Source organism: Pristiophorus japonicus, chromosome 15 (genome assembly GCF_044704955.1).
Source record: "Pristiophorus japonicus isolate sPriJap1 chromosome 15, sPriJap1.hap1, whole genome shotgun sequence".
Lineage (NCBI taxonomy): Eukaryota > Metazoa > Chordata > Chondrichthyes > Pristiophoridae > Pristiophorus > Pristiophorus japonicus.
This window is the reverse complement of record NC_091991.1, coordinates 13,624,620-13,639,795: the sequence shown is the minus strand read 5'-3', so window position 1 is coordinate 13,639,795 and position 15,176 is coordinate 13,624,620. Positions and strand designations below refer to the sequence as shown.

Below are 15,176 nucleotides of genomic sequence, written 5' to 3'. Positions count from 1 at the left end.
TACATAACAACACTCCCCCCTAAGTCTTGTGCCACAGGCTTTTGCACTGTGTTCGCTGGCCCTCGACTTGAGTGCCCAAAACCCTTGCACTTTGTCTTTGCTTGGGAATGGCTCTCTCTCTGTGGACCCCCAAGTCCTTATTGCCATGACATTGGGTCGGCAGTGGACGATTGGAGGTTGTAGTGAGGGTTGTGTGGGTTCTGGGTTTGATCCATGGGTTCATGGCTACATACAGCCATTTCCCCCTCCCCCCCATCCCCCATACATAGACCATGTGTGTGGCTCAACACCTGCATTGGCATACATGTAGAGTGAGTAAGGAATCAGGTTGGTTATGTCACTGTTTTTGAGTTCAGCAGTGGTGGAGCAAATACATGTTATAGGTAAGTACATACATTATATTGTCTGGGTGGGTAAGGATGTTTAGTGGTAGGCAGAGCCACAGGGTGGTGTTGCTTCCCTGTCCTCCATTGAGGGCTTCAGGGTCACCCTGCTGCCCTTCATTGGTGGTGGAAATCTGGTCATCGCAGGTCCCGCTGGGAAAGCTGGAGGGTACTGGTCTCTTGTTCCCGGTGCTGGCCCTGGTGGCCAGGGGGATAGGGCCGATCTGGGCCAGGCTGCCAGTGGTGGTGGCTGTGCCGTCCATTGATCGCTGGCCCTGCAGTGGGTATGCTCCCACTGTGTGTGTGTGTGTGTGTGCACCCTCCCTGGGACATCACATTGGTCCCGGAGACACAGGCTACATGATCGGGTAGCCCGCTGGACCTGGGTGTTTCCCATGGGAGGTTGCCTTTGGCATTGTTGGCATACATGTAGAACCTGGCATAATTTCTCATTTTATCATTAGCATTCATGATACATTGGCTCCGACCGCAACCAACCGATTCGACATTGTTATTTGTCTTTACACTTTTGCATTTGTCCATTACACCACTTTCCTGTGTACCATCAGTAACTCTGTGCAAGGTTACATTTGGATACCTGCCTTTGTTAGTTACATTTGTCTCATTAGCATTACCGGCATCACTGTTCAACATTTATATACTTGCATTCGTTAATTACACTTTTATCATTAGTGCCACTGGCATCGCTGTACCAAGAGTGGGACTGTCCCTTTAATTGTTTTGGGTTGCCGGTCTCCTTTAAGAGACCCTTGCAATCGTTACCCCAATCCGGTTCGCTGCTCGGCATCACGTGTTGCTCCCTCAACGCTGCCCCTCGTGGTCTGGTCACGGCCATCTTAATTTCAGGTGCTTCACTTTGTAGTGCGGGCGCCATCTTCTTTCTCTCCGCGAGGGAGGCTGCGGTGATCCTTTTCTCCCCAGGTTCTGCCACGGAAGCCGGGAATCTACCTTCTGCGCCGATCTTCCCTGGGAGTCCTGCCACTGGAGCCTGGTCGTTCAGGTTGGATCATCTCGCCGTTGAGTTATGCAATCTGTGTCGTCACCACGCAGTCGAGCTGGACGGTAGGATTTCCAGCTGCTGCGATGGATCCAAGTTTGGGGCCGCATAGGACATCGATCGCCGGGGCCCGGAGGCTTTCCCTGCTCCAACAGATTTGGATTTGCTTCATCCATCGTCTTCCCAGCAGCGTTGGACCATCACCGGCAACGATCCACAAAGGAAGCTTGTGCATCATGGGACACCTGGACATCCACGCTGCCAACGACTGGGATGGTGTCTTTTGTGTAAGTGAGCAGCTTCGCCTGGATTGGGAACACTTTGGTCATTTGGCGGGATTGTCCCACAGTTTGTCGAAGGCCGTCTGATTCATCAGCGATTAGCTCGCTCCTGTGTCGATCTCCATCGAGACTGGAACACCGTAGATTTCTACTTTTCCATGGGGAACTCTCGGTGGAGCAGGTATACACTCCGTACACCTCATCCAGGGATTGAGCCGCTTCTTCTTCATCAGTGCTGGAGCCCGGGCCATCAGCCAACTCATCAGCGACTCGGTGAGTAAAATTTCTTCTACACATTCGTTGGAGATGATCTTTAGTGTTACAGCCTTTGCAAGTATAGTCTTTGTATCGGCACTGGTGGGCCCTGTGGTTTCCTCCACAGCGCCAGCACGGGGCTAGCCGGTTGGCCCCATGTGGTGGACACAGGGTTACGGGACTCAGGACAGCAGCCTTGCCTCGGAAAGGCACCATTCGGTTCACTGTACTTGTCAGGTTAGAGTACTGGAGGCGAGTCGTCATCCTCTTGGAGTCGCAGGCCGAAATCATGAAAGCCTGGCTCACTTTAATTGCCTTCTGCAGGGTGACCGTAGTGTCCGCAGAGAGCAGCTTGTGGAGGAGGCCCTCGTGGCCGATTCCAATAACGAAGATGTCCCTTAGTGCTTCGGTGAGGTGGTCGCCAAAATCACACGGTGCAGCCAACCTTCTTAGATCTGCAGCATATTTAGCAATTTCTTGGCTTTCGGGCCGCCAGTGGCTGCAGAACCGGTGTAAGGCTGTGAGGATGCTCTCTTTAGGTTTGAGTTGTTCTTGTAATAAAGTTACGAGCTCCGCATAAGTCTTGGTTGTCGTCTTCGCTGGGGGGGCTAGCAGGTCCCTGACAAGGACGTGGACATTGGGCCCACAACTGCTGAGCAGGATGGCTCTGTGCTTATCAGCCAGCGAGGTCGGTGTGTCTCCAGCCAGGTCATTCGCGATGAAAAAGTGTTCGAGCCTTTCCACAAAGGCATCCCAATCTTCCCCATCAGCGAATTGTTGGAAGTTGCTTAGGCTAGACATGTTGTGCATGGAAATTCGTAACCTCGTCGCCAGTTGTAGTATATGCAAGCACTCGAATAACAACTCCACAAGGTAATGGGTTTTGTACTTGAACTGAAGTGACCTTAGTCTGTTTACTGCAGCTCCTTGAGTGAGGACACAATGAGGTGAGCTCCCTTTTATATTTGGTTACCTGCAGTGTGCAGGTGACCCTTAGGTCTCCGGCAATAGCACGCTCTGGTGGTACAGGTATGGTGTATATAGTGTGAGAGTACATTCAGTGGTCTAGTGTTACAGTACATACATTAACATACATAACAGACAGCAGTATACCTGGGGTCTCCTGGCCCTGCATCACTCCTCGTGGGTGCCGGGGACCTGTCTCATAATAAGAGTTTTCTTATTGAAATCAAAATGGAGAAATTGTTGAGGTTTGTTAATCATTGGCTGGAAGCTTTGGGACTATATTACAAGAGAGGGTTATAAAATCTGTTTATTTTGTACTTCAATAAAGGCTTTGTAGGTCAGTAAAATAAATCTTGACTCTTCATCATTAGATTTAAATGAGTAAAAATGCTAATGGTTCCTAAAGGAACAGATTTAATGTTTCCCTGATTAAATCTGTAGCTCAGTTTTATCAGAGTGAAGTGGTTTTGTGTTTTTATTGACAAATTCTTACTGCAGTAAGAGTGTCCTTTGCATACTGACCGGACAAGCTGTAGATAGGGGGTCGATAACGAGGGATTCATTAGTTATTGTCCCTTATAAGAGATTGGAACAGTGGGTAAGGGGCAGGCATCTCTGACCCAGGTATTTGTTAGAAAGGTGATGTGGTTTTGTGGTCATTAAGATGAGTACTGTCAGCATCCAATGGCTCTCCATTTCACTACCAGTCTCACCAGGTCTAGATGCAGCATGGATTAAGCCAGGATAAACCAGTGGAGTTATACTGAGCCTCTTGATCCCCCTGAATTTAGCATCTATGTCCTGGTCTCAGCTCGCTCCACCCTATTATAGGACTGATCCCACACTGCCAGCAAGGAGAGCAGGTCACATGGGGTATAGTTCGGAGACAAGCCACAACATTACAGCTCCAACTCTCCAACCTGTGCTCCTGTTCTCTGCTCCTCACTCAGACCATGTGATTGTTACAATTGCTCTTATGTGTCAGCTTGGCTTAGTCCTATTAGCACTCTCTCCTCTGAATCAGGAGGTCCAAACACACTCAAGTGCTTAAGCTCGCAATCCAGGCTGACACTTAGATTTACCGTGGGTGTTAGGATTTTCACCCAACGATGATGAAGGAACGGCGATATATTTCCAAGTCAGGATGGTGTGTGACTTGGAGGGGAACTTGCAGGTGATGGTGTTCTTATGCGCCTGCTGCCCTTGTCTTTCTAGAGGCTGCAGGTTTGGGAGGTGCTGTCGAAAAAGCCTGGGCGAGTTGCTGCAGTGCATCTTGTAGATGGTGCACACTGCAACCACGGTGCGCCGGTGGTGGAGGGAGTGAATGTTTAAGGCAGTGGATGGGGTGCCAATCAAGCAGGCTACTTTGTCCTGGATGGTGTTGTTATGTCTTTGGATGCTCTGATAATGACTCCACCAGGCAATGTATTGTACTTGAATTGTAGTGACCTTAGTCCATTTAATGTAACTCCAGAGTGAGGATCACACATGGTGGCCTGCCTTTTATACTAGACCTGGCACACCTGTGCGTTAAGATGGAGGTGGAGAAGGTGACAGGGACCTATCTGCTAGATACTGGAGCCTCGAGCACCGTTGTATATGCAGATAACCCAGCCGCCTCACCTCTATCTAACGGGGTCCCGTACAGTCTAGTGGGTTTCTCAGGGAATGAGCAGGCTGGGTCATTCTCCATCCCGCTACCATTGGGAACAGTGAACCGTTCTACGGACAGGGACCCCCAGCCATCAGCCTTCGGCGGTGAGGGACTCACGGGAGAGGTAGTGGTGGACCAGCCACCAACTGGGAGCCCCCAGCCAGCAGCCTCAGGCTGCGCGGAACATACAGGGAATGACATGGACCCAGCAGCTACACAGAAGGGGGTAGTGTGCTGTAGTACCGGAGAGGCCATTCTCCCGATCATCTGGGACTCAGGGAGACCCCCAGTACTCCGGGTCCTGCGGTACAGACCACCTTACATCCAGCCATACAAGCTGCCCAGAGGCCGCAAAAGGAAGGAGCAGAACAGCATTTAGCCTGGCCACCTGGAGACAGGTGGCGAATGTACATAGCATTACTGTACGATTTTAAGGGTGTTTTAAATATTTTTGGGAGTTAAGTTTAGATTTTAGAAATTTAAAAATGTTAAAGTTCAAGTTGGATTGTAGAACTGGATCACCTTTGCCAAGCCAGAGAACTGTTTTTCTCAAGGGCAAGGCTATCCATTTTGTGTACCTACAGGGAAGGAACCGAATGATGAGCGGGGTGAGTACGGGTCGCAGAGGTGGCATTGAGGAATACCAGAGGGTACACAGTGCAATAGCTTCAGTCATCTTAAACCTTACAGAAGTACACTTACCTGCATGGTGCCTGAAGGAAACAGAGCAGCTATACCAGGCCCTGCTCAGAGAAATGTTCGAGAAATTTTACGAGTTAGATTTTGGCAAAGTAGACTAAGCAGATTTATACACCCTACACGCTGGGAACACTATGGGCACAGGGAGACAAGAGGGAGGTAATGCGGGTCAATCCCAAGAGCGTTATAATTGTGGGAATTTGGGACACTGGAGTCGGAATTGTAGGTTCCCGAAAAGAGGGAAGCCAGGTTACGAGGGTGCTGAGGCAAAACAGAGCCACAGGAAGGCAGCCGATGACCCAGTACAAATGTGTGCGCACTAGGTCCGTGCAGCAGAGCAAGTCTCCAGTTGCCTTGGGTTAATCCTTGCCACTGGACCAAGACCTAGCTCTGTCAAGCCTGTATGGTGGCTGGTGTGCAACGGCCACCACACTTTAAAATCCACGCACAGGCATCTTCCACCTTGAGGATGTAGTTAGGGTTCTTCTTTCGAAACACCTGTGAACTCATCCTTTTTTTGGTGTGCAAGCAAGTCATTCTCGTTTCGAGGGACCGCCTATGACAGGTAACCTACAAGTTTCCCACTGCAGTGTCCTCTGGTGGCACACCTTAGTGACCATACAGCTGGTAAGTGTCCCATAGTAGTGCCCTCTGGTGGCACATCATATGTAATAATACAGGCAGTAACATGTCTCGATACATAACAGGTGTCGAGCTTTGGGATGTCCTAAGGTTGGGTTGTGGAAGGCGCTATATAAATGCAAGCTATTTCTTGTTGCACCAAATCTGCCGCACGAAGATAAAAGGAGGATTATACTGACTCTGCCATTCTCCCTCTAACCTGTGCTCAGAAACAGACCCAGTGCTAGACCCACAGCTCTCAATTCCTAGCCCCTGGGTAGGAACTGCTTCCGAAGTTGGCCTGTTTGGTTGGTGTGTTTGCAACCGGTAATAAATCTAACTATAATCCAATTTGTGTGTGTCTTTTTGAGTTTGTATGATGTGTTTACCTTTAGGACTTCCCGTCACATTAGTAATTGTTGCAAGCTGCCCAGAGTGATCACTAAGGGCAGCAATGAATAGCGAGGAGGCAGACTGACTCTCACTGAGTGAAAGGAGGGAGCTCAGGCATTGGCTCACCTCCTCACTCGGTGGTGCTCAGAGCAGTTCCTGACATTAAGGGGAGACACACAGGCTGCTCTGAAGGTTCATGATTTACCCATTTCACCCTAATGGGTTTTTACAAAATTGAGTGTTTAGCAATATCTAAAAAAGTTAGAACTTTGTACCAACAGGGAATTCAGGAAAAACCTCTTTACCCAGGGAGTGGTGGGAATGTGGAACTCGCTACCACAGGGAATGACTGAGGTGAATAGTATAGATGCATTTAAGGGGAGGCTGGACAAGCACATCATCATCATAGGCAGTCCCTCGAAATGAGGATGACTTGCTTCCACACCGAAAAGGGATGAGTTCGCAGGTGTTTCAATGAAGGACCTAATATTCCAGATCCCAAACTACATCTTGAAGGGTGGAAGATACCCGTGTGTGGATTTTTTTAACGTGGGGTGGCCGTTGCACACCAGCCACCACACGGGCTTGACAGAGCTAGGTCTTGGTCCAGTGGCAAGGATTATCCAAGACGACTGGAGACCAGCTCTGCTGCAGGGACCTAGTGCGCACACATATCGCAGTGTGGGCTGGGCCCGTGCTGCCCCTGGGCCCGTGCCTCGCCTGGGCCCCGATCACATCGCTCTACGAACTCTTGCCGCTCCTTCGCCCCGACCTCGCCGCTCCTGCTGTACCTGCCCGCACTGCACAAGCATATGAGGGAGAAGGGAATAGAGGGTTACGCTGATAGATTTAGATGAGGAAACACGGGAGGAGGCTTAAGTGGAGCATAAATGCCGGCATGGACTGGTTGGGCCGAATGGCCTGTTTCTGTGCTGTAGATCCAATTTAAAATTCCTACCTTCAATAAATGGTCATGGAATTGCCTGTCAGTGAGCGACACCTAGCATGGGTTGAGAGAACTGGCACTAAAAGACATTTCAGGGTTTTCTTTTAGAAAATTATATTTTAGAATCTTCCTCCTGATAACATGACTACAAAACGATAATGGGAAATATTAAAAAAACACAAATCCTGGCATATGTGTGCGAGTTTAGAGAACTTCTTCTTGTACCAATCTTGATATTGTCCTATACTAAACATGCTGTAACATGTATCAGCATCACAGCAAACTGCTTCAGGAAGTCTTGCATCAAAGATTAGACTCGGCTGTAAAGCATCAGATTTCCTGCTGGCATCTATTGGGTTAAAGTAACGGCACAATTCGCAACATTATCTCTCCACAATATATTGCAGCTTTTCCTTTATTGGAAGCACAAAAATGTATAAACAGAGTGATAAATATTAAACAAAGTATTTAAAAAAGTAATGAATACAAGTTTTCAAACAGCCACGTGCAGAATCCCAGGAATGACCTGACGTGGAGCTGCAATGTCATTTTTGACAATCATTGATCCAGATTACAACACACGACAGTTCATTCTGAGACTATGCCCCCTAGTTTTAGTTTCCCCTATGAGTGGAAATATTCTCTCTGCATCCACCTTGTCGAGCCCCCTCATTATCTTATATGTTTCGATAAGATCACCCCTCATCCTTCTGAACTCCAATGAGTAGAGGCCCAACCTACTCAACCTATCTTCATACGTCAACCCCCTCATCTCCAGAATCAACCGAGTGAACCTTCGCTGGACTGCCTTCAATGCAAGAATATCCTTCCTTATGTGATGTTATGTATTGATGTGTGTATCGTCCTGGTACCTTAAATGTAATATAAGCACAATGGTACACCACAGAGGGCGCTGTGGTGGGAAACCTGAATGTACCTGCAACAGGCGCTATAAAAGGCTGACCACCACACCTGGGAGGCACTCTGGAGCTGAACAATAAAGGACGAAGGTCACAGCAGTTAGACTTACACCAGACCGTGTGGAGTCAGTGATTTGTGTGCTACATACACCACATTGGCGACAAGGAAGCGGACGAACTCCACGCAACCATGGCTACTCTGGGCTCGCTAAAGGATTTTACCGTGGGCAATGATTGGGAGGCCTTTACGGAAAGGCTCGAGTACTACTTCACAGCAAACGATCTGACGGAGGACACGGACGCAATGAGAGATAAGCGTAAGGCGATATTGCTCTCCAGTTGTGGAGATGAGGTTTACTGTCTCGTCGGGGATTTGCTGGCACCTGGGAGCACCAGGGACAAGTCATACGAGGAGCTGACTGAACTCATTCGTGACCAGCTGAAACCGAAGGAGAGCATCCTCACGGCCAGATACAAATGTTACCGTCACTGCAGACCTGAGGGCCAGGATGTCACCAAATATGCTGCGGACCTCAGGAGACTCGCGGCGCAATATGATTTTGGCGCACACCTTGACGAGGTGTTGCGGGAAGTTTTCGTTATGGGGATTGGCCACGAGGGCCTCCTTCACCAGCTGCTGGCCACGGAACCCACAGTCACTCTGACAAAGGCCATCGCCATCAGCCGGGCATATATGATCTCGACTTGCAGCACCAAGCAAATAATCCACACAGTCTCGAACCCGGCAGGCACTGTCCACAGGATAGCGCCCACCACGGACCTCACACAGAGATCCTGCAGCCTCAACCCCCGCAGGCAAGCAGCCCTGCAGAGGCGGGCCTAGTGGGAGGGTGGGGGGGTGAGCCAGCGGGGCGCTGCGGGCGGGGTGCGAGGGATCCAGGATGGCCGGCGGATCGGAGGGGCCCACGCAGCGGCCACGAGTCGGGTGGCGGCCGCAGGGGTGGCGGTTACGGTGGCCGCCGGAGAAGCGGCGACGACGGCCGCAGGAGAGGCAGGTGGCAGCAGAGGGGAGTGGAGGCTGCGGCGGCGGAGGGCATCCGGAGCGGCAGAGAGCAAGATGGCGGCATCGTGTCCAGAGCAGCAGAGCATCAAAGATGGTGGCGCCCAAGGAGAAGCCTCGTGGAATCCTCCTGCATCAAAGATGGCGCCTTAAAAAGGAAATGCACCCGGGAGTCTTAAAAGGGCCTTACCATGAGGTGGTCCCCACAAATGACTTCTGTAAGGCAGAGTGAGTCTAAAATGAGCTATGTTAATGTGAGATGGCGAATTTGTAATAAGAATTAATATTTTAATGTTGAATGGCCACTGTACTTGTGTAAAATAATGGATATGAAATACAATTAATGATAAGAGCGAACAAGGAAATCAGGGATCCGTTACCAGTCAATAACTAGTTAATGTACCAGATAACATGTACCATACTAACGCACTGTCTATGTCTACCTGCCTTCCGTTGGACAAGTGTGATGTTATGCATTGATGTGTGTATCGTTGTCCTGCATCCTGGTGGGGGGGGGGGGGGGGAAGTGTGATGTTATGTATTGATGTGTGTACCTTAAATGTAATATAAGCACAATGGTACACCACAGAGGGCGCTGTGGTGGGAAACCTGGAAGTACCTGCAACAGGCACTATAAAAGGCTGACCACCACACCTGAGAGGCACTCTGGAGCTGAACAATAAAGGACGAAGGTCACAGCAGTTAGATTAACACCAGAACGTGTGGAGTCAGTGATTTGCTGGCACCCACCATACCTTAGGTGGTGGCTGGTGTGCAACGGTCACCACACATTAAAAAAATTCATGCACAGGCATCTTCCACCCCCTCAATTGGAGTTCAGGACTGGAACATAAGGTCCTTCATCAAAACACCTATGAACTCGTGGAAGCAAGTCATCCTCATCCGAGGGATCACCTTTGATGATCCTTCCTTAGATATGGAAACCAAAATTGTACGCAGAACGTAATGAAACGTCCCAAAGCACTTCACAGGAGTATTATGAGATTAAAAATTTGACACCGAGCCGCATAAGTAGAAATTGGTGCAGGTGACCAAAAGCTTGGTCAAAGAGGTAGGTTTTAAGGAGCATCTTGAAGGAGGAAGGAGAGATAAAAAGGTGGAGAAGTTCAGGCCGGGAGTTCCAGAGCTTGGGGCCCAGGCAACAGAAGGCACAGCCAGCAATTATAATCGTTGAGCGATTATAATCAAGGATGCTCAAGAGGCCAGAATTGGAGGAGCGTAGACTTCTCAGGGGAATGTGGGGCTGGAGGAGATTACAGAGATAGGGAGGGGTGAGGCCATGGAGGGATTTGTAAACAAGGACGCAAATTTTGAAATCGAGATGTTGCTTAACCGGAAGCCAATGTAAGTCAGCAAGCACAGGGATGATGGGTGAGTGGGACTTGGTGCGAGCACAGGGAGGGGTGATGGATGAACGGGACGATGCAAGCACGGAGTGGGGGGAGGAGGGGTGATGGGTGAGCGAGACTGGGTGCGAGGACAGGAGTGATGGGTGGTGGGACTGTTGAGAAATGGGATTGGGGATTAGAGGGAGCGAAAGATGACCATTTTTGTGTGGAACTGGAGAAGGAAGTAAGTGAAGAAGCCTCACTTCAGATGCTCAAACAGCTTGGACACCAGGTTCATCCAGGAAAGAAAGTCCTGGAATTCCCGCTTCCCCACCACTCCCCAGTCCCGGCCATGTTTGGGACGGGGAGTTTCTGCCTGAACCAGGTCCCATCAGAAACTGCATCCTGGGCGCAGACCAGGTGAATTCAGAACCAATCGGGATTTATTGAAGCCGAGTGACATTGGCTGCCTTGCGGAAACTCAGGGCCAATATGCTTTGATAGTACAACATTCCCTCAGTACTGCCCCCCCCCCGACAGTGTGGCGTTCCCTCAGTACTGCCCCTCCGACAGTGCAGCGCTCCCTCAGCACTGCCCCTCTGACAGTGCAGTCTTCCCTCAGTACTGCCCCTCTGACAGTGCGGCGCTCCCTCAGCACTGTCCCTCTGACAGTGAGTGTTCCCTCAGTACTGCCCCTCAAACAGTGCAGTGCTCCCTCAGTACTGCCCGTCCTGTCATGTATTCAACCAGCATTGTAACCCATGTATAATCTGACCGAAGTTGTACACTGTGAGAACAATGACCACTAGGTGGTGAACTTGTGGGAGACACTCCTAACCTGGACCTTCAGATATAAAAGGGGAAGCTCCACCCACTTCCATCACTTGAGTGCTATGGAATAAAGGATAGGTCACAGACTGACCTTCTCTCAAACATGGGCCTCGTGTGCAATTATACTGTATAGTAAGGATGTATCAATGGCGACGAGAAACTGGGATTTAAACCACGCGAGCATGGCCACGAGCAGAACAGACGAGAGGTACTGTGTTAAGGAATGGTTGGGACAGAGATTCAACATTGTTAAAGCAGCACACAGTTCTCCAGGCAGACAAGGGCAATCGGGCATGCCCCAACATGTAGTCAAACCCAGAGGGGGAGTTCGACAGAGACAATGGCAAGCTGAACGGCGATTCACGCCATTGCAAGGGACAATGCGGCCAGTAATGGGACCATTAACACCTGTTAATGGCGCACTCAAAGACAATAACAGGGACAGTCAGGACGCTCGACTGGCAAGGGACTTTTTGTTTCCAACAGCAGCTCATGTTGGAGGCGTGGAGGCACACACTCAGCCGGAGTTTGCAGAGATGAGCAAAATACCAGCAGAAATTGTAGAAATGAACGCTGGGGGAAATCGCTGGAAGCTGATGTTCAGTGAGTTCATGTGGAGCACGTATACAGTTCATACACCAGGACGCCACCGATAATGATGAAAGTGCTCCTCAATGGCATCCCAGTATCAATGGAGCTAGACACGGGGGCCAGCCAGTCCCTGATGAGTATCAAACAGTTCGAAAAGTTGTGGGCGTCCAAGGCCAGGAGGCCAAAATTATCAGCGATTGACGCACAGCTACGGATTTACACAAAGCAGATCATTCCGGTGCTAGGCAGCGCCACGGTAGTCGTGACCCACAAAGATTCAGAGAACAGGTTGCCACTCTGGGTTGTCCCGGGGGACGGTCCCTCACTACTGGGGAGGAGTTGGCTTGCTGTCATGAACTGGAATTGGGGCGATGTCAATGCAATTTCCTCTGTGGAGCGAGTATCATGCTCACAGATGCTGGACAAATTTGACTCATTATTTCAACCCGGCATTGGCACTTTCATGGGGGCCAAGGTAGTGATTCACATAAACCCGGACGCCAGGCCAGTACACCACAAGGCCAGAGCGGTGCCGTACGTGATGCGGGAAATTGGACCGCCTGCTGAGGGAAGGTATCATCTCGCCAGTCGAATTCAGTGACTGGGCGAGCCCGATTGTGCCAGTGCTCAAGGCGGATGGGTCGGTCAGGATATGTGGCGATTACAAGGCCACCATCAATCGGGTGTCACTCCAAGACCAGTACTCGCTACCGAGAGCAGAGGACCTCTTTGCGACGCTATCCGGTGGCAAACTTTTTTCAAAATTGGACCTGACCTCAGCTTACATGACCCAGGAGCTGGCGAGTGAGTCGAAGAAGCTGACCACATCATGACACACAAGGGATTGTTTGAGTACAACAGATGTCCGTTCGGGATTCGCTCGGCCGCCGCGATCTTCCAACAAAATATGGAAAGCCTCCTCAAGTCGATTCAAGGGACGGTGGTTTTTCAGGACGACATCCTCATCACAGGTCGCGATACTGAAGAACACCTCCACAACCTGGAGGAGGTGCTACACATACTGGACCGGGTAGGGCTGCGACTGAAAAAGGCGAAGTGCGTCTTCCTAGCTCCAGAGGTAGAATTCCTGGGAATGAGGGTAGCAGCAGATGGGATTAGCCCTACTGCGTCCAAGACGGAAGCGATCCAGAGAGCACCCAGACCCCGTAACACGACGGAGCTGCGTTCGTTCCTGGGGCTCCTGAACTATTTTGGTAACTTTCTTCCCAAATTGAGCACGCTGCTAGAGCCGCTACACGTGCTCCGATGCAAAGGTCGCGAATGGGTCTGGGGGGACAGCCAGGAAAGGGCTTTTAATAGACCACACAATTTGTTATGTTCCAACAATCTGTTAACACTATATGACCCATGTAAGAAACTTGTTTTAACGTGCGATGCGTCGTCCTATGGTGTCGGGTGTGTGTTGCAGCATGTTAATGCCAAGGGTCAGTTACAGCCGGTAGCTTATGCCTCCAGAAGTCTGTCCCAGGCAGAAAGGGGCTACGGGATGGTAGAAAAGGAGGCGCTCGCATGTGTATATGCGGTAAAGAAAATGCACCAGTACCTGTTTGGCAGGAAATTTGAGCTGGAGACAGATCACAAACCCCTAATGTCCCTTTTGGCCGACATCAAGGCCATAAATGCAAACACATCGGCCCACATACAGAGGTGGGCACTCACGTTAGCCGCCTATGACTATACAATTCGGCACAGACCGGGCACCGAAAACTGCGCCGATGCACTCAGCAGGCTCCCACTAGCCACCACTGAGGGGGCTACCGAGCATGCTGCTGAGATGGTCATGGCTGTTGAAGCTTTCGGAAGCGAAGGCTCACCCGTGACAGCCCGTCAGATTAAAGTCTGGACAAATAGAGACCCGCTATTGTCTCTAGTCAAGAAATGTGTCCTGAATGGGGACTGGGCAGCCATGTACAGGGCATGCCCTGAGCAATTTAAACCATTTCACAGGTGCAGGAAAGAACTCTCGATTGCCTACTATGGGGAAACCGTGTAGTCATGCCTCAGATGGGCAGAGGTGTTCATCAGAGAACTCCACAAGGAGCACCCAGGCATTGTCACGATGAAGGCAATTGCCAGGTCACACGTTTGGTGGCCAGGGATAGACGCAGATCTGGAACTTTGTATTCGCAGGTGCAACTCGTGTGCCCAGCTGGGCAATGCGCCAAGGGAAGCCCCCCTTAGCCCCTGGGATGTATTCAACCAGCATTGTAACCCATGTATAATCTGACCTAAGTTGTACACTGTGAGAACAATGACCACTAGGTGGTGAACTTGTGGGAGACACTCCTAACCTGGACCTTCAGATATAAAAGGGGAAGTTCCACCCACTTCCATCACTTGAGTGCTATGGAATAAAGGATAGGTCACAGACTGACCTTCTCTCAAGCATGGGCCTCGTGTGCATTTATACTGTATAGTAAGGATGTATCACCTCGGTCAGTGCGGTGCTCCCTCAGTACTGCCCCTCCGCTAGTGCGGTGCTCTCTCAGTACTGCACTGAAGTGTTAAACCGAGATTATGTCTAGATTAATTCCTGGAGTTGCCCTTTATGTCCCCACCTCCAATCCTCTGAGTCAAGGGGAGGAGTCCCACCAATTGAGCCAAGCTGACAGGTGATGCGGACAATAGCAAGAGATTCAATGCTGCCACTTTCTGCAGCCCCACGCAGTGACATACACACTCTGCACAGATCCGTCAAACCTTCCTTTGGGTCAGTATTTGCCGTGAGCAAAGACGGGTGCAAGTAAGCGGTTAACTAAAGTTTACCTCAAAAATGTTTTTAGAATGAAAGCACTTCAAGAGCAGGCTGTCCAGCAAATTATTGCAGGGTTTAGAATCTGCAGGTGTTTATTATATATTTCCTTTCTCAACATGTTGTTTAGAATCATAGAATGGGTACAGCATAGAAGGAGACCATTCGGCCCATCGAGTCCGTGCAGGCTCTCTGCAAGAGCACCTCAGCCAGTCCCACTTCCCCGCCCTTTCCCCGTGGCCCTGCTAATTTTTTAGCTTCAGGTATTTATCCAACTCCCTTTTGAAAGCCACGATTGAATCTGCCTCCACCATCCTCTCAGGCCGTGCATTCCAGATCCTAACCACTCACTGCGTAAAAACATTTTTCCCCATGTCGCCTTTGGTTCTTTTGCCAATCACCTTAAATCTGTGTCCTCTGGTTCTCGACCCTTCCGCCAATGGGAACAATTTCTCTCCGTCTACTCTGTTCATGA

The 15,176-nt window shown here is 50.2% G+C and overlaps 1 protein-coding gene across 1 annotated transcript in view; it reads left to right on the top strand.

Annotated features, from left to right (window-relative positions):
- The first annotated feature begins 9,324 nt into the window (after positions 1 to 9,324).
- The window catches only part of LOC139281400 (carbohydrate sulfotransferase 1), a 38,966-nt gene continuing 33,114 nt past the window's right edge, over positions 9,325 to 15,176 (top strand). The window contains exon 1 of the mRNA XM_070901559.1: positions 9,325 to 9,385. The gene's annotated coding sequence lies outside the window, so the exon portion shown is untranslated. The remainder of the gene's footprint in view (positions 9,386 to 15,176) is intronic.